Source organism: Oryx dammah, unplaced genomic scaffold (genome assembly GCF_014754425.2).
Source record: "Oryx dammah isolate SB20612 unplaced genomic scaffold, SCBI_Odam_1.1 HiC_scaffold_20, whole genome shotgun sequence".
Classification (NCBI taxonomy): Eukaryota; Metazoa; Chordata; class Mammalia; order Artiodactyla; family Bovidae; genus Oryx; species Oryx dammah.
Window position 1 is genome coordinate 45837765 of NW_024070204.1, and position 18695 is coordinate 45856459.

Genomic DNA, 18695 nt, shown 5'->3' on the forward strand with positions numbered 1-18695 from the left:
AACATTCAATTTCCATACTACTGCAACTGTAGTTACTTTCATCCTACCTCCTAACTGGTCTACTTGTCTTTGGTCTTAATTTGTTCTCTGTGTTGTCTGTAGGATAAAGTCCAAACTTCTCAACATGTCAGAAAGCCCTTCATATTCCCTGCCTGCATCTTCTTTTCATTCTTTGACATTCATCCCCTTCTCAGTTCCATTCTGGCCCAGTCTCCAGCCATATGCAAACTATATTTTGGCTGTCGTAAACTACTTGCTATCCCTGACTGCTGGCACTTGTATGCTCTTGCTCCTATGTAATTAAGATTCTGTCTGCCTGGATTATTTCTTCTGGTTTCCCCTCTGACCTTCCTGTCTCTTAACCCCACCTCAGCACTCTTGGATATTTAAGTACTATTTATCCTTCAAGTGGTGCATTACCATCACTTTCTCTAAGGAGCATTATTTGAATTCACAAGCTTAGGTTAAATACCAGTTCTATGTGGTCTTAGAGTGCCTTATTCTTATGTCTTACCTCTTTCTGGTATTAGTTATACTTCATTGTGATTGCCTATTTCTTTGTCTATGTTTCCCATTAGTCGTAAGTTCTTTGAGAGTTGGAACTGTTTTCTTCACCTTTTGCCTTTCACAGCATAACACAGTACTTAACTACAGTAACATCTGTGGGCTCATATGATTATACAATAGTATAGAATATTTAAAATATTTCATAGCAGCATCTCCTTAAGCAAGATAGCATTTTAGATTTTTGTTTTCCTTATGAAATAAATATTTGGGTTTTAAATGTGTCGTGGACAGTGATGTTATAGATTACTGGAAAATGACTTTTTTCCTTGTTAGGTTGTGTCCTGCTTCTTCCTTATATTGAATAATAGTATTGCATGTTGGAGAGTTTATATTTTTAAAAAGTTCTTTTAAAAAATTGTAGTTGATGTATAGTCTTTCAGATGTACAGCAAAGTGAATCGGTTTTATATATATATATATACCTATTTTTTTTCAGATTCTTTTTCATTATAGGCTATTACAAGATAATTAGTATAGTTTCCTGTGCTCTATAGTAGGTCCTTGTTGTTTATTTTATATATAGTAGTGCATATCTGTTGATCCCAGATTCCTAATTTATTCCTCCTTCCTTTTCCCCTTTGGTGACCGTAAGTTTATTTTCTGTGTTTATTTCTATTTTGTAAATAAGTTCATTTGTGTCATTTTTTTTTTTTTTAGATTCTACATATAAGTGATGTCATGTGATATTTGTCTTTCTTTGTCTGACTTACTTAATGTGATAATATCTAGGTCCATCAATGTTGTATTATTTCTTTCTTTTTACGACTGAGTAATATTCCATAATATATATTCTGTAATAAATTCAGTAGTAATATTTCATATTTTTTATCCATTCATCTGTTTGTGGACATTTAGATTGATTCCATTTTTGCTGTTGTAAACAATGCTGCTGTGAACATTGGAGTGCATGTATCCTTTTGAATTAGAGTTTTCTTCAGATACATGCCCAGAAATGGGATTGCTGGATCATATGGTAACTCTGTTTTCAGCTTTTTAAGGAACCTCCATACTGTTCTCCAGTTTAGGAAGGTTCTCTTTTCTCCACACCCTCTCCAGTGTTTATTATTTGTAGACTTTTTTTTCTTTTGCCATTTTATTTTTTTAATTGAAGGATAATTGCTTTACAGAATTTTGTGGTTTTCTGTCATATATCAACAAGAATCAGCCATAGGTACACCCATGTCCCCTCCTTTCCAAAACTCCCTCCCATCTTCCTCCCCATCCTACCCTTCTAGATTGTCACAGGGCCCCTGTTTGAGCTCCCTCAGTCATATAGCAAATTCTCATTGGCTGTCTATTTTCCATATGGTATTGTAAATTTCCATGTTACTCTCACCATACATCTCACCCTCTTCCTCCTTCCTTCCTCTTGTGTTCATACATCTGTTCTGTGTTTCTCATTGATACCCTGAAAATCATCTTTTTAGTCCATATATATGCATCAGTATATGATATTTATATTTCTTTCTGACTTACTTCACTCTGTATAATAAGCTCTAGGTTCGTCCACCTCATTAGAGCTGACTCAAATGCATTCCTCTTTATGGCTGAGTAGTATTCCATTGTATATATGTAACAGCTTCTTGCTGTTATGTATATTCTTGCTATTGTAAATAGTGCTGCAGTGAACATTGGGGTACGTGTGTCTTTCAGTTTTTGTTTGCTCAGGGTATATGCCAAGTAGTGGGATTGCTGGGTCATATGGTGGCTTTATTCCTAGTTTTTAAGGAATCTCCTTACCATCTTCCATAGTGGTTGTATCAGTTTACATTTCCACCAGCAATGCACGAGGGTTCCCTTTTCTCCACACCCTCTCCAGCATTTATTGTTTGTAGATTTTTTAATGATGGCCATTCTGACTGGTGTGAAGTGATACCTCATTGTAGTTTTTATTTGCATTTCTCTAATAATTAGAAGTGTTGAACAGCTTTTCATGTGCCTGTTGGCCATCTGTATGTCTTCTTTGAAGAAATATTTAGGTTTTCTGTCCATTTTTTGGGTTGCTTTGTGTTTATTTTTGATATTAAGCTGTATGAGCTGTTTGTATATTTTGGAATTAGTCCCTTGTTGATGCATTGTTTGCAGATATTTTCTCACATTCTATAGGTTGTCTTTTCATTTTGTTTATGGTTTCCTTTGCTGTGCAAAAGCATTTAATTAGGTTTCATTTGTTTATTTTTGCTTTTGTTTCCATTACTCTAGGAGACCAATCCAAAAAAATATTGCTGTGGTTTATGTCAAAGAGTGTTCTGCCTATGTTTTCCCTTGTGAGTTTTATAATCTCCAGTCTTACATGTAGGTCTTTAACCCATTTTGAATTTTGTTTTTGTATTTGCTGTTAGAGAATGCTCTTATTCTTTTACAAATAGCTGTCTGGTTTTCCCAGCACCACTTACTGAAGAGACTGTCTTTCCTCCATTGTGTATTCTTGCCTCTTCTGTTGTGGATTAATTGATCATAAGTGCATGGGTATATCTCTGGGCTTTCTCTCTTATTCCGTTAATCTATGTTTCTGTTTTTGTGCTGGTACCATACTGTTTTGATTACTGTAGGTTTGCATTGATAATATAGTCTGATGTCAGGGAGTGTGATTCCTTCAGCTCCATTCTTCTTTCTCAAGATAGTTTTGGCTATTTGGGGTCTTTTGTATTTCCATACATATGCCATTGGTAATTTGATAGGGGTTGCACTGACTCTGTAGATTGCCTTGGGTAGAATGGTCATTTTAATGATACTGAGTCTTCCAGTCCAAGAATGCAGGTGTATCTTTCCATCTGTCTGTCATTTTCAATTTCTTTCATCAGCATCTTACAGTTTTTGGAATACAAGTCATTTGTCTCCTTAGGAAGGTTTATTGCTAGGTATTTTATTCTTTTTGATGTGATCGTAAATGAGATTGTTTCCTTAATTTCTCTTTCCAATATTTTGTTGTTAGTGTATAGAAATGCAACAGACTTATGTATTTTAATTTTGTGTTTAGCAACTTTTCACTCATGGGCTCTAGTAGTTTTCTGGTGGCATCTTTAGGATTTTCTCTGTGTAGTATTTTTAGTCATCTGCAAACGTTTTACTTCTTCCTTTCCAATTAAGAGTCCTTTTGTTTTTCTTCTCTGATTGCTGCTAGTATCCAAAACTATGTTGAATAAAAGTGGCAAGATTAGGTATCCTTGTCTTGTTCCTGATTTTAGAGGAAATGCTTTCAGCTTTTCATCATTGGATGTGATGTTAGCTGCAGACTTGTCCTGTGTGCCCTTTATTATACTGAGGTATGTTCCCCTCTGTGCCCATATTTCTGGAGAGTGTTTATCATAATAGATGTTGAATTTTATTAGAAACTTTTCCTGCATCTGTTGAGATGATCATAGGTTTTTTATTCTTCAGTGGTGTTAATGTGGTGTATCACAACTGATTGATTTGCAGATATTGAAAAATCTTTGTATCTAGTATCCCACTTGATTCCCACTTGATCAAGGTATAGGAGCCTTTTAATGTATTGTTGAATTCAGTTTGCCAGTGTTTTGCTGATGATTTTTGCACCTGTATTCATTGGTGATACTGACCTGTAATTTTCTTTTGTGTGTGTATGTGTGTGGTATCCATGTTGTAAGCTTTATGTTATGGCAGTATTTACTGAAATGAATAGGTATAATTCTGTCAGCCAGCTTTTTTTGGTGAATTGATTCTTCACTATGACTCCAAAGTTTTCCATCAAAGACAGAATGGATAAGATGGAAATGTATTGTAAATTTAAATAATTGCCATGTTTTCTATAATAAATAGCTCTGTAGCTATTATATTATAGATTTTGTAATTACAGAGTGCTCAATACACAGAATAAACCCTGATTTGAGATTGAGAATTACTTTCTGCTGTTACAGTCTGCATTAAGCAAACCATATGATTTTACTTAGTTCTATTCATTCAGTTTTGTTTATTTTAGAAGTAAAAGCAAGTAACAATGGAATCTACTAGTTTTTAAAGAATTTTGGAGTATTGTAGATATTGTTAAATGTTACCATTTCATTCAATTTACTGGGAGGAAGTTGGGAAGAGGTAAAATGAGAAGCATTGGAGGAAAACTAAGCATTTTTGGAAAATAAAGAATTCATGATCTTTCAACCACAATTTAAAACTCCTGGCTTTGTGGGATTATACCTAATTTAAAAATAAATTATGAACTTGTCAAGATTGTACGACACACAGTAGGCACTAGATATGTGAATAAATTAAAGTAACATGCTAAACCTTTTGTAGTTCCCTTCTCAATCCTATAGCATTGGGTGCTCAATAAAAGCAAATGTATCTAGACAGCATGGGCAACATTGTTCAGTTTTTCCTGACAGTCCTGCCATATCCCACCCACTACATCTTCTACTCCACAATGTATGGTTTTTCCTTCTATAGCAAGAAAAGCACCTTGATATAGCTTTATTATAGAAATTACCACTAGCATTCAGAACAGTGACATTGAAATTACTGTTTATATGTTTCCTTTCCTTCCAATAAAACCTTTAAAGCCAGTTACTGGATCTAGTATTGTGCATAAGACATAGCAAATGTTTCGGTATATGTTTGAATTGAGAATAAGAGTTAGAATTTTGGTATACTTTAAGTATATATAGTCAATAGAGTTCAACTGAACACAGATACACTATTTTGTAGTTGACAAGTATTAACTCTCAGGTGCTGTTTAAACTTCTCTTCAAAGTATTTTATTGTCTGGATATTGGTCAGCGCAATCAAAAATATTTAAAGTTAAAACCTCTTTGGGAATTCCCTGGCAGTCCAGTGGTTAGGACTCTGCACTTTCATTGCTAGGGGCCCAGGTTCAATCCACGGTCAGGGAACTAAGATCCTGCAAGCCTTGGTCCATAGCAGTATGAGTATAGTCTATGAGTATAGTTGATACTGTATTGCATATTTGAAAGCTAAGAGAGTAAAACTTAAAAAGTTACTATAAGAAAAAGAATTTGTAACTATGCCGATGGCATTGACTTATTTCTGCTGATCATTTTGTAATATATACAAATAGTGAATCATGTACATCTGAGACTAATACACGGTTCAATTCAATTAAAAAAATTTTAGGTGAATGTTTTTAAAAGATGTGATTGTTGTTCAATTGCTAAAATATGTGGAAGTGAAATCTATGTCAACATTAACACCAAAGACTAAAGTGACAGATGGAAGAAGCACTGTTTCAAGAATGTTTTGTAAAATGATATATATATTATTATTTGTTGTTGTTTTTCAGTCGCTGAGTCACGTCTGACTCTTTGCAACCCCGTGGGCTGCGTGCACCACACTAGGCACCCCTGTTCTTCACTATCTCCCACAGTTTGCTCAAATTCATGTTCACTTAGGTGGTGATGTTATCCTATGATCTCATCCTCTGGTGCTCCCTTCTCCTTTTGCCTTCGATCTTTCCTAGCATCAGGGTCTTTTCCATTGAACTGACTCTTTGCATCAGGTGGCCAAAGTATTGGAGCCTCCTCTTCAGTCCTTCCGATGAATATTCAGGATTGGTTTCCTTTAGGATTGACTGGTTTGATCTCCTTGCTGTCCAAGGGGTTCTCAAGAGTCTTCTCCAACACCACAGTTCAAAAAGCATCAATTCTTCAGTGCTCAGCCTTCATTATGGTTCAACCCGCATATCCATACATGACTCCTGGAAAAACCATAGCTTTGACTAGACAGACCTTTGTCGCAGAGTGATGTCTCTGTCTTTTAATATGCTGTCTAGGTTTGTCATAGCTTTCCTTCCAAAGAGCAAATGTCTTTTAATTTCATGGCTGCAGTCACCATCTGCGGTGATATTGGAGCTCAAGAAAATAAAATCTGTCATTGTTTCCACTTTTTACTCATCTGTTTGCCATGAAGTGATGGGACTGGATGGCATGATGTTCGTTTTTGAATGTTGTTTTAAGCCAGCTTTTTCACCATCCTGTTTCACTCTCATCAAGAGGCTCTTTTAGTCCTCTTCACTTTCTGCAGTTAGAGTGATATTATCTACCTATCTGAGGTTGTTGATATTTCTCCCTGCAATCTTGATTCCAGCTTGTGCTTCATCCAGCCCAGCATTTCACATGATGTACTCTCCGTAGACGTTAAATAAGCAGGGTGACAACAAATAGCCTTGTCATACTCCTTTCCCAGTTTTGAACCAACCAGTTGTTCCATTTAAGGTTTTAACTGTTGCTTCTTGACCTGCATACACGTTTCTCAGGAGGCAGGAAAGACGACATGGTATTCCCATCCCTTGGCTTCCCTGGTGGCTCAGATAGTAGAGAATTCGCCTGCAATGTGAGAGACCTGGGTTCGATTCCTGGGTTGGGAAGATCCCCTGGAGGAGGGCATGGCAACCCACTCCAGTGTTGTTGCCTGGAGAATCCCCATGGACAGAGCCTGGCAGGCTATAGTCTATGGGGTCACAAAGAGTCAGACACAGCTGAGTGACTGAGCACAAAATTTTCCATAATTTGTTGTGATCCATACAATCAAAGGCTTTAGCATAGTCAGTGAAGCAGAAATAGATGTTTTTCTGAAATTCCCTTGCTTTCTCTATTTAAAAAATAGGCTGTTATGAAAAGTCAGTGGAAAAGTTCATATCTCATTTATTATAGTTTTTTGATTGAAATCAAATTGAAATCGAAATTTGAAAATACTTATTTAAAAGTCATAGACTTACGTATTTAGTTATGTAATTTACTTAGGGAAGTCATTAAGAGTTCTAGTTATATTCAGGTCTAGTCAACAGTTTTACTGGATATGGATAAATTAAAATTTTTTTCTTTTTTTTAATTGAAGTATAATTGACTTACAATATTATATTTCAGATGTATAGCATAATGACACAATATTTTTATACATTACAAAATGGTTAGTATAGTAAATCTAGTTGTCACCATACAAAGTTATTACAGTATTACTGACTATACTCCCTAAACTGAACATTATGTCCCTATGACTTGTTTATTTTATAACTGATCATTTGTACCTCTTAAATCTCCCTTACCTAATTAACTCATCCTCCCTATCGTTTCCCCTTTGGAAACCACTGTTTTGTTTTCTTTGTCTATTAATCTCTTTCTGTTTTGTCTGTTCATTTGTTTTGTTTTTCAGATTCTATGTACAAGTAAAATCATACAGTATTTGTCTTTCTCTGTCTTAGCATAGTACCCTCCAGATTCACCTGTACTGTCACAATGGCCAGATTTGATTCTTATTTATGGTTGAGTAATATCCCATATACCACATCTTTCATACACACACAAACCCCCGCATCTAGTTTTATTCATTCATTTATGAATGGATACTTAGTTTGGTTCCATATCTCAGCTGTTGTAAATATTGCTGTGGTGAACATAGGAGTTTGTATATCCTTTTGAATTAGTGCTTCTGTTTTCTTCAGAAAATTAACCAGAAGTGGAATTCCTGGATCATATGGTAGTTCTGTTTTTTAACTTTGTGGGGGAACCTCCATACTGTTCTCCATAGTGACTGGCAGTTTACATTCCTCCTAACAGTGCTCAAGCATTCCCTTTTCTCCACATCCTCCTGAACACTTGTTATTTGTTATCTTTTAAATAGCTATTCTGAAATGTGTGAGGTAATTTCTCATTGTGGTTTAGATATGCATTTTCCTAATGATTAGTGATATTGGAGCATGTTTTCATGTGTCATTTGACCATCTGTGTATCTTTAGAAAAACACCTCTACAGGCCCTGAGTCCACTTTTTAATTGGGTCATTTGTTTGATGTTGAGTTGTGTGAGTTCTTTGTATATAGTTGGATATTAAACCCTTATCAAATATGTTGTAGTAAATATCTTCTCCCATTCAGTAGGCTGCCTTCACAGTTTGTTGACAGTGTCCTTTTCTGTGCAGAAGCTTTTTGGTTTGATTTAATTCCATTGGTTTATTTTTGCTTTTGTTTTCCTTGCCTGAGGGGAGATACCCCCCAAAATATTGCTAAGACCAGTGTTAAACAACATACTGCTTATGTTTTCTTTGAGGATTTTTATTGTGTCTGGTTTTACATTTAAGCCTTTAATTTATTTTGAGTTTATTTTTGTATATGGTGTGAGAAAGTAGTCCAGTTTGATTATTTTGCATGTGGCTGTCCAGTTTTCCCAACATCATTTATTGAAGAGGCTGTCTTTCCTCCATTGTATATTCTTGCCTCTTTTTTTGTAGAATCCAATCCAATCGTTGTGCTCAGTGATGTCTGACTCTTTGCAGCCCCTTGGACTGTAGGCTGCCAGGCTCCACTGTCCATGGGATTTTCCAGGCAATAATACTGGAGTGGGTTTCCATTTCCTACTCCAGGAGGTTTTTCTAATCCATGGATCAAACCCGTGTCTCCTTTGTAGGCAGGCAGATGCTTTACTAACGTGCTTCCTGGCCATAAAAATGTCAGTTTCTTTCTGGGCCCTCTATTCTGTTCCATTGATCTGTTTTTATGCCAGTACCATACTGTTTGGTTACTATAGCTTTGTAATATGGTTGGTTAAAATCTAACTTTGTTCTTCTTTTTCAAGATTGTTTTGGACTTTTGAGGTCTTTTATGTTTCCATATGAATTTTAGAATTATTTGTTCTAGTTCTGTGAAAAATGTCATTAGTATTTTGATAGAGGCATTGAATCTGTACTGTTTTTTAAATATCTCTTTCTGATTGCTTTTAGAGTATAGAAACAGCAGATTACTTTATATTAATTTTGTATCCTGCAATTTTATTAATTCATTTATTAGTTCTTTTAGTGTTTGGTATTGTCTTTAGGATTGTCTATTTACAGTGTCATGTCATTTTCAAAAAGGGTCAGTTCTACACTTCCTTTCTGATTTGGATTCCTTTTATTCTTTTTGTTGCCTGATTGGTGTAGCTAGGACTTCCAGAACTCTGTTGAATTATAGTGGCAACAGTTGGCATCTTTTTCATGTTTCTGATTTTAGAGGAAATGCTTTCAGGTTTTCACTGTTGAGTATGTTATGGGCAGAAAGTATGTCATATATGGCTTTTATTATGTTGAGGAATGTTCCCTCTACACCCAATTTGTTGAGAATTCTTATCATAAATGGATGTTGATTTTGTCAAATGCTTTTTTCTCCAATTTTTCTTCTTCACTTTGTTAATATGGTATATTGTACTGATTGACTTTCAGATACTGCACCATTCTTGCATCCCTGGGATAAGTCTCACTTGATTATGGTATATGATACTTCATATGGTATATGATCATTGAATTCTGTTTGCTGATATTTTGCTGAGGATTTTTTCACCTATTTTATCAACGAGTTGGGCCCATTTTCCTTTTTTGTGATGTTTCTGTTGGTTTTGATAGTAGGGTGATTTTGCTTAATGAGTTTGGCTGTATTCCCTTTTCAATTTTTAAAATAGTTTGAGAAGTTCGGGTGTTAACTTTGCTTTGGTTTGTCCATATTTTCTTTCTCATTCAGTCTTGGAAGACTGTATGTTTGCAGGAATTTATTCATTTCTTCCAGGGTATTCATTTTATTGGAGTGCAGTTGTTTGTAGTAACCTTTTATGATCCTTTTTAAATTTTTGTGGTGTGAGTTGTAGCTTCTCTTTCATTTGATTTTCTTTATTTGTGCCTAGTCTTTTTTGTTGATGAGTCTAGCTGTAGGTTTATCAAATTTACCTATCTTTTCAAAGAAGCAGATCTTAGTTTCAGTGATCTTTTCTATTTGTTTTTTAAAGTCTTTATTTCCTTTATTCCTGCCCTGATTTTTATTGTTTCTTGCCTTCTACTAACTTTGGGTTTTGTTTGGTTTGTTTTTTCTAGTTCATTTATGTGTAAAGTTAGATTGTTTATTTGAAGTTTTTTTTTCTTGTGGTAGGTTTGTGTTGCTGTAAATTTCCCTCTTAGTGTTGCTTTTGCTGCATTCCATAGACTTTGGATCACTGTGTTTCATTTTTCATATCTTTCTTGATTTCCTCTTTGATTCTTTCATGAACCTTTTGTTTAGTGACATGATTATTTGTCATCCATGTATTTCTATATTTCTATTTTTTTGCAGGCTTTTTTGGCTGTAGTTGATTTCTAATCTCATAGCATTGTGATCAGAAATGATGCTTAATATGACTTATGTCTTTTAAAATTTATTGAGGTGGCAGGAATACAAGAATACAAATGTCCAACAAAGGTCCGTCTAGTGAGAGCTGGACTATAAAGAAAGCTGAGCACCAAAGAATTGATGCTTTTGAACTGTGGTGTTGGAGAAGACTCTTGAGAGTCCCTTGGACTGCAAGGAGAACTAACCAGTCATTCCTAAAGGAAATCAGTCCTGAATAGTCATTGGAAGGACTGATGCTGAAGCTGAAACTCCAATATGTTGGCCTTCTTATGCAGAGAACTGACTCATTTGAAAAGACCCTGATGCTGGGAAAGATTGAAGGCAGGAGAGGGGAACAACAGAAGATGAGATGGTTGGATGGCATCACCAACTCAATGGACATGAGTTTGAGCAAGCTACAGGAGTTGGTGATGGACAGGGAAGCCTGGTGTGCTGCAGTCCATGGGGTCCCAAAGAGTCGGACACGACTGAACGCCTGAATAAAACTGAACTGAAATTTATTGAGACTTGTTTTGTGGCCTGGTATATAAAAGTTCCATGTGTACTTGAAAAGAATGTGTATTCTGCCTCTTGGATGGAGTGTGTTAAGTCCATCTGTCTCGAGTTAAGACCAGTGTTTCTTTATTGATTTTTCTGTCTGGATTTTTTCTCCATTGATGTAAGTGAGGTGTTAAAGTCACCTACTACTATTGCATTACTGTCAATTTCTTTATATTTGTTAACATTTTCTTTATATATTTGTGTGTACCTGTCTTAGGTGTATATATCTATTTACAATTGTTTTATCTTCTTGCTGCATTGATTCCTTGATCATTATACACAAATGACCTTTTTTGTCTCTTGTAATGGTTTTTCTTTTTAAAGTCTGTTTTGTCTGATGCGGGTATTGCTACCCTAGCTTTCTTTTCATTTTTGTTCACATGGAATGTTTTCCATCCATCTTTCCATCCTTTAACACTTATTATGAAGTCAGTTTGTTGGTGCTGAAACCTTTAGTTTTTCTTCATCTGTAAAACCCTTTGTCTCTCTTGCATAACAGAATGATAGCCTTGCTGTGTAGAGTATTCTTGGTTGTAGATTTTTTTCTTTCATCAGTTTGAATGTATCATGCTGTTCTTTCTAGCCTTTAGTTTCTGCTGAAAAGTTAGCTCATAGTCCTATGGGAATTCTATTGTACCTGCTTACTTTTCTCTTGCTGCTTTTAAGATTCCTTACTTTTAGTTTTTGCTATTCAATTATAAGGTGTTTTGGTGTGCATTTTGGGGGGTTTATCTTGTTTGGGACTTTTTGTGCTTCCTGGACCTGCACGTCTGTTTCCTTTTCCAGCTTAGGGAATGTTTCTTTTATTTCTTCAAATAAATTCTCAGCCTGTTACTCTCTCTTCTGGCTCTGGGACCCCTATAATATGAGGATGCTTGATATTGTCCCTGAGGTCTCAAACTATCTCTTTTTTAAAATTCTTTTTTCCTGGTCAGCTTGGGTTAATTTTACTTCTCTTTCAGTTCCATGCTATGTTCTTCTGTATCATCTGTTGATTCCTTCTAGTGATTTTTAATTTCAGGTACTGTATTCTTCAGCCCTGTTTAGTTGTTCTTTAGATTATCTCTTTGTTAAGCTTCTCACTATTTTCTTTCATTCTTTTCATACATTTGTTGAACAGCTTTATGATCAGTACCTTGAACTTGAGATAGATTGCTGATCTCTGCTTCATTTAGTTCTTCTGGGGTTTTGTTGTTTGAAATGCATTCATCTTCCTCCTCATTTTGTCTACAGATCTCTGTGTTTATTTCTCTGTTAGATAGGTTGAGTACTTCCCTGAGCTTTGAGAACTAAGCCTGTAGGACACATCCCATGGGGCCCAGCAGCGTACCCACTCTAGTCATGAGGTGTGAACTCTAGGGCTGCCTCTGTGTGGGTGGCGTGGGCGCTTCTGCTGTGGTAGGACCAACTACTATGCATGCACTGGTAGGTAGAGCTTGCCCCCAGCCTAGATGGCTGCCAGGTCCTGGGTTTTGTGGTGGATACTGGCCTGCTGATGGGCTGGACTGTGCTGGATTCCAGTATAGTTGGCTATATGACTGACGGGGCTTCCAGAGCTGATGCTAGCAGCTCCCAGGACTAAATGGCTAGAGGGACAACTCCAAAATTTTACCTGAAGACATCATGGTAGAATGAGCTTCTCAAAATGACTGCTGCCAGCCTCTCTACTCTCCAGGGGGCGAATCTCAGTTGGTTCCTGCCTCTCTAGAAGGATCTCTAAAATTAGTAAACATGTCTGACCCACGCTACTTTCAAATTATTGCCTCTATGCTTGGACTTGAAATGTGTGGGATTTTCTTTGTGCCACTTAAAAAAAAATGGAATCTGTTTCCTAGAGCCCTCTGTCTCCTTTATGGAAGCCCTTGTGGTCTTCACAGCCTGCTGTTCTGGGACCTCCTATTCCTGGTATAAAGCCTCTGGGCTGGGGAGTGCCACATGAGACTTCAACCCCTTGCTCCTTGGGGGAACCTCTGCAATTGTGACTGTCCTCCGATTTGTAGGTTGCCTATCTGTGAGTGTAGGTCTTGACTATTCAGCATCTCTACCCTTCTTACCCATCTCATTGTGTTTTTAGCTGTGGAAAATCTTTTCTGCTAGTCTTCAATCACCAATAGATGGTTGCTGTGACCATGGGAGGAAGTGGTTCAACATCACCCTACTTTGCCATCTTGACCACACCAAAATTTATACCAGGTCTCTTGTGTAAACATTTTAGTGAATGCTGAATTTTTCTTAAATGGTATGGAGACCTGTAAAACTATTAATTGAATACTAAACAAAGCCTTTGACTGTGTGGATCACAATAAACTGTGGAAAATTCTGAAAGAGATGGGAATACCAGACCACCTGACCTGCCTCTTGAGAACCCTATATGCAGGTTAGGAAGCAACAGTTAGAACTGGACATGGACCAACAGACTGGTTCCAAATCGGAAAAGGAGTACGTCAAGGCTGTATATTGTCACCCTGCTTATTTAACTTACATGCAGGGTACATCATGAGAAACGCTGGGCTGGAAGAAGCACAAGCTGGCATCAAGATTGCCCGGACAAATATCAATCACCTCAGATATGCAGATGACACCACCCTTATGGCAGAAAGTGAAGAGGAACTAACAAGCCTCTTGATGAAAGTGAAAGAGGAGAGTGCAAAAGTTGGCTTAAAGTTCAACATTCAGAAAACGAAGATCATGGCATCTGGTCCCATCACTCCATGGGAAATAGATGGGGAAACAGTGGAAACAGTGTCAGACTTTATTTTTCTGGGCTCCAAAATCACTGCAGATGGTGATTGCAGCCATGAAATTAAAAGACACTTACTCCTTGGAAGGAAAGTTATGACCAACCTAGACAGTATATTGAAAAGTAGAGATATTACTTTGCCAACCAATGTCCGTCTAGTCAAGGCTATGGTTTCTCCAGTGGTCATATACGGATGTGAGAGTTGGACTGTGAAGAAGGCTGAGCACCGAAGAATTGATGCTTTTGAACTGTGGTGTTGGAGAAGACTCTTGAGAGTCCCTTAGACTGCAAGGAGATCCAACCAGTCCATTCTAAAGGAGATCAGCCCTGGGTGTTCATTGGAAGGACTGATGCTAAAGCTGAAACTCCAATACTTCTAATAGTAATGGTCTGTAGTCCAGTCAGGTTATGTAGTAGGACCATCCATCAAGAGGTGATCCTCAGGCCTTATGATGAGAATCTTGGCTTACTAAAGATAAGCAATAGCGGAAGTCTGATGGCAAGACTGGTCACCGGCAGCAGTGGGAGATCCTAGACCCAAATGGAGTTCTAAACCTTGAGTGGTGTTGTAACATTCTAGACTACTACCAAGCTTGCTGAATTGCTATTCTTATTCAGTGGAATACATGCAGTTTTTCTAGACAGTCATATATTTCAAGTACCACTCATATCATCAAGGAAAAATAAATTCAGTCTTGATTTATGCCCACTAAAAATTCCTTTGTTATGAACTTTGATAATCATTTTTGAAATTCATGTCTATAAGAAGATACTTCTGGAGAGTGTAACTAACCAAGCTTAGGGTGTAGATTATGAGCAAAATGCACACACAGAGATATTTTTATTACCTAAGCTATTTGAAAGTAAATTATAAATATCATAGTATTCCATCTCCAAATACTTCCATTTTTTCACTCCTTTACTTAAAATCTGTCATTCACTGGTAGTTTACTATTACCAGTTTACTACTGGTAAGAGTTTTTTAAAAAACAGATTTTAAGTAAAGGAGTGAAATGATAGGATGTAATTGACTGATGGGGAAGATGCATTTAAGGAAGAAAAGACTAGTTATTTAAAATGTTACTTAATTCTCATGGTCATCCTGTGAGGTGTTATTATCCTTATTTTTGCCTATGAGAAAATTGAAGTGCAGAGTTGTGAAGTAATTTGTTCAAGATTGTATTGCTCTTCAGTGGCAGATATGAAATTTTAATATGGCTCTGGTTAACTCTGGAGTCACTACATGACCATTTTCCAAATTGTTTCATGAAGTTAAAAAATTGAAGCAACTGTGAATGTTAGTGATTCTTTCCTTCTCATTGTATCGGTAATTATTCTTAATCGTGTAATCATCAACCTTTAAGAAATAGTATTTCCAAGAATGCCAGATTTCCTGATGGACATATGCTTCATCTTTGAAAAATTGAAGAGTAAGCAATACCTACGAACTAGCTTTCTCTCTCTCTCTCTCTCTCTCTTTTTTTTTTTTAAATTTATTTATTTGGCTGTGCCAGGTTAGTTGCAGCATGCCAGATCTTTACTTGAGGCATGTGGGATCTCGCTTCTTCACCAGAGAGTGAACCTGGGCCCCCTGCATTGGGAGCATGGAGTCAGCCACTGGACTACCAGGGAAGTCCCCCAACTAGCTTTTTTCGTTGTCAGATTACTAGATAATGAATGCTGTGTTGTTTAGCTGTTATATCTTATAATTTCAGCATATTTTCTCTGATTGAATCTATTTTATTTTAAATATGTTCTCTATCAAATATAGTCCTGATGGTTTTATGGCAGTTAAAAGTTTTAAACGATTCTTAAGTTGAAGCAAATAAGCAACAGGCTGCAGTAGTTAAAAGTGAAGATAAATGAAGATTAAATACATTGTTCTTCAGTTGCTCAGTTGTGTCCAGCTCTTTGTGATCCCATGGACTGCAGCACCCCAGGCTTCCCTGTCCTTCACCATCTCCCAAAGTTTGCTTAAACTCATGTCCATTGAGTCGATGATGCCATCCAACCATCTCATCCTCTGTCATCCCCTTCTCCTGTCTTCAATCTTTCCCAGTATCAGGGTCTTTTCTAATGAGTTAGTTCTTCACATCAGGTGTCCAAAGTGTTGGAGGTTCAGCATCAGTCCTTCCAATGAGTATTCAGGGTTGATTCCCTTTAGGATTGACTGGTTTGATCCCCTTGCAGTCCAAGGGACTCTCAAGAGTCTTCTCCAACACCACAGTTCAAAACCATCACTACTTTGGTGCTCAGCCTTCTTTATGGTCCAATTCTCACATCCCTACATGATTACTGGAAAAATTATAGATTTGACTAGATGGACCTTTGTCAGCAAAGTAATCTATCTGCTTTTTAATACGTGGTCGAGGTTTGTCATAGTTTTTCTTCCAAGGAAGCCAGTGTCTTAATTTCATGGCTGCAGTCACCATCTGCAGTGATTTTGGAGCCCAAGAAAATAGTCTGTCAGTTTCCATTGTTTCCCCATCTATTTGTCATGAAGTGATGGAACCGGATGCCATGATCTTTGTTTTTTGCATGTTGAGCTTTAAGCCATCTTTTTCACTCTCTTCTTTCACCCTCATCAAGAGGCATTTTAGTTTCCTCTTCACTTTCTGCCATAAGGGTGGTATTTGCATATCTGAGGTTATTGACCTATCTCCCAGCAATCTTGATTGCAGCTAGAGCTTCATCCAGCCTGGCATTTCTCATGATGTACTCTGCACATAAGTTAAATAAGTAAGGTGACAGTATACAGCCTTGACACCCTCCTTTTCCAATTTTGAACCAGTCTGTTCTATGTCTTGTTCGAACTGTTGCTTCTTGACCTGCATTCAGATTTCTCAGGAGGCAGGTAAGGTGGTCTGGTATTCTCATCTCTAAGAATTCTTGATAGTTTCTTGTGATCCACACAGTTAAGGGCTGGATGCCATGATCTTCGTTTTTTAAATGTTGAGTTTTAAGCCAGCTATTTAATTCTCCTCGTTTACCTTCATCAAGAGACTCTTTAGTTCCTCTTTGCTTTCTGCCATTAGGGTGGTGTCATCTGCGTACCTGAGGTTATTGATAAAATACATAGCCTTTTTAAAATACGATGAACTGTTCATGATTAAACAGCATTAAAGCTGGTGTGAAGCAAATCATATAATGATTTTTTTTTTACCCCTTCTGAGCTTTGGAGGCACAAGAAGATAAATCATGCTTCCCTGAAAGACCAAAAGTGTAGTTTTTAAAGTGACATTTTGATTCAGTTGAACATAGTAAACTCTCCTTCTATAACACTTCTAACCTCAAACAGGCTATGTAAAAAGACACCCTATAACTTAGTTCTCATATGACATTCCTTAGGAAATTCCTTGACTAGAGAATTTATTATCAAGCTGTCAGTATCCTAAACCCCAACATTTCTGTAGCTTATAATGATAAAGACTGGTTTCTTATTCATGGTGCATGTCCCTAGTGGGACAGCTGGGAATTCTATACCTCCATTTGTCCTTACTTGGAGACCCAGACTTACCATCATTCTGACAGAAAAGAGATAGGTAATAACACACCAATTTTTAAAGCTTCTGCTTCATACTGTCCCTTTCAGTCTGATGGCTAAAGTAAGTCACATGCCCACACCAAGTTCAGAGACGGCTGTGAAGTGTACTCTCACCATGTGTTTGGATGGAGGACTGGAATATTGGTGCACTGCCGTGATAGCTAATAGTCTTTAGAGGAACAGAAAATTATGCACGGTTGATTCTTACAAGCCATTTTTTTTCCCCCCTCAAAGGATACTAAGTACCTTTGAAGTAATATTACTGTGATTAAGGATCTCGATTCTAAAAGGTGAGCGAGGTAAATGAAAATGTTCAGTAGTTTACTTACTTTGGTGGAAGAGTCAGGGAGTTCATGTGGGCTTGTTTTTCCTTGTCTTTTGTCCATTAAATTTTCATAAATATATTTTAAAACATTTACTATTTGCTTATTTGTAACATAAATCTATTAATGAAATAATTCTAAAGTACCAACTATTTTAATGGAAAACATGTTGAATGTGCCAGAGCAATGGTCTGAAAAATCACAAAGATGGTTATTGTAATTAAGTATGGCACCAGAATATTAAGTAATTTTTATTCTATAGACACAAGCTAGAAGTTTTTAAAAACTTTAATTTTGGAAAATACATTATGTGAGGCAGTATCAATATTGACACTGAAGTTCAGCAGCTTCGATTTGCTATTCTAAGCATTTGTGAAGACATGAGTAATTGTTATAGACAGAGTACTTTGGCATACATACACGGAGAGGCTTTCTTTCTCTAGGCTAGTTGCTTCATTTGCAAATACTTTTCTTTCACATTCCCAGGGTTGTCTTTTCACCTGGTTTATGGTTTCCTTTAGTGTGCAAAAGCTTTTGAGTGTAAATAAGTTTTATTGGTTAAATTTTGGTTTTATTTTCATTACCCTAGGAGGTGAGTCAGAAAAGATCTTGCTGAGATTTATGTCAAAGAGTGTTCTGCCTGTTTTCATCTGAGAGTTTTATAAAGTCTAGCCTTACATTTAGGTCTTTAATGCATTTTGAGGTTTTGGGGTTTTTTTGTATATAGCATTAGGAGGTGTTGTAGTTTCACCCTTAAAGAGATTTTCTAGCACCACATATTGGGGAAAAAATGTCTGCACTCTATATTCTTGCCTCCTTTGTCATAGATTAGGAGTTCATAGGTGCATGGGTGTATCATTGGGCTTTCTATTCTGATTCATTGATCT

The 18695-nt window shown here is 36.8% G+C and overlaps 1 protein-coding gene across 1 annotated transcript in view; it reads left to right on the top strand.

The window, feature by feature from the left end:
- Nucleotides 1-18695, top strand: part of NDUFS4 (NADH:ubiquinone oxidoreductase subunit S4) — a 107001-nt gene that overhangs the window by 21093 nt on the left and 67213 nt on the right. The gene's annotated exons all lie outside the window — the stretch shown is intronic.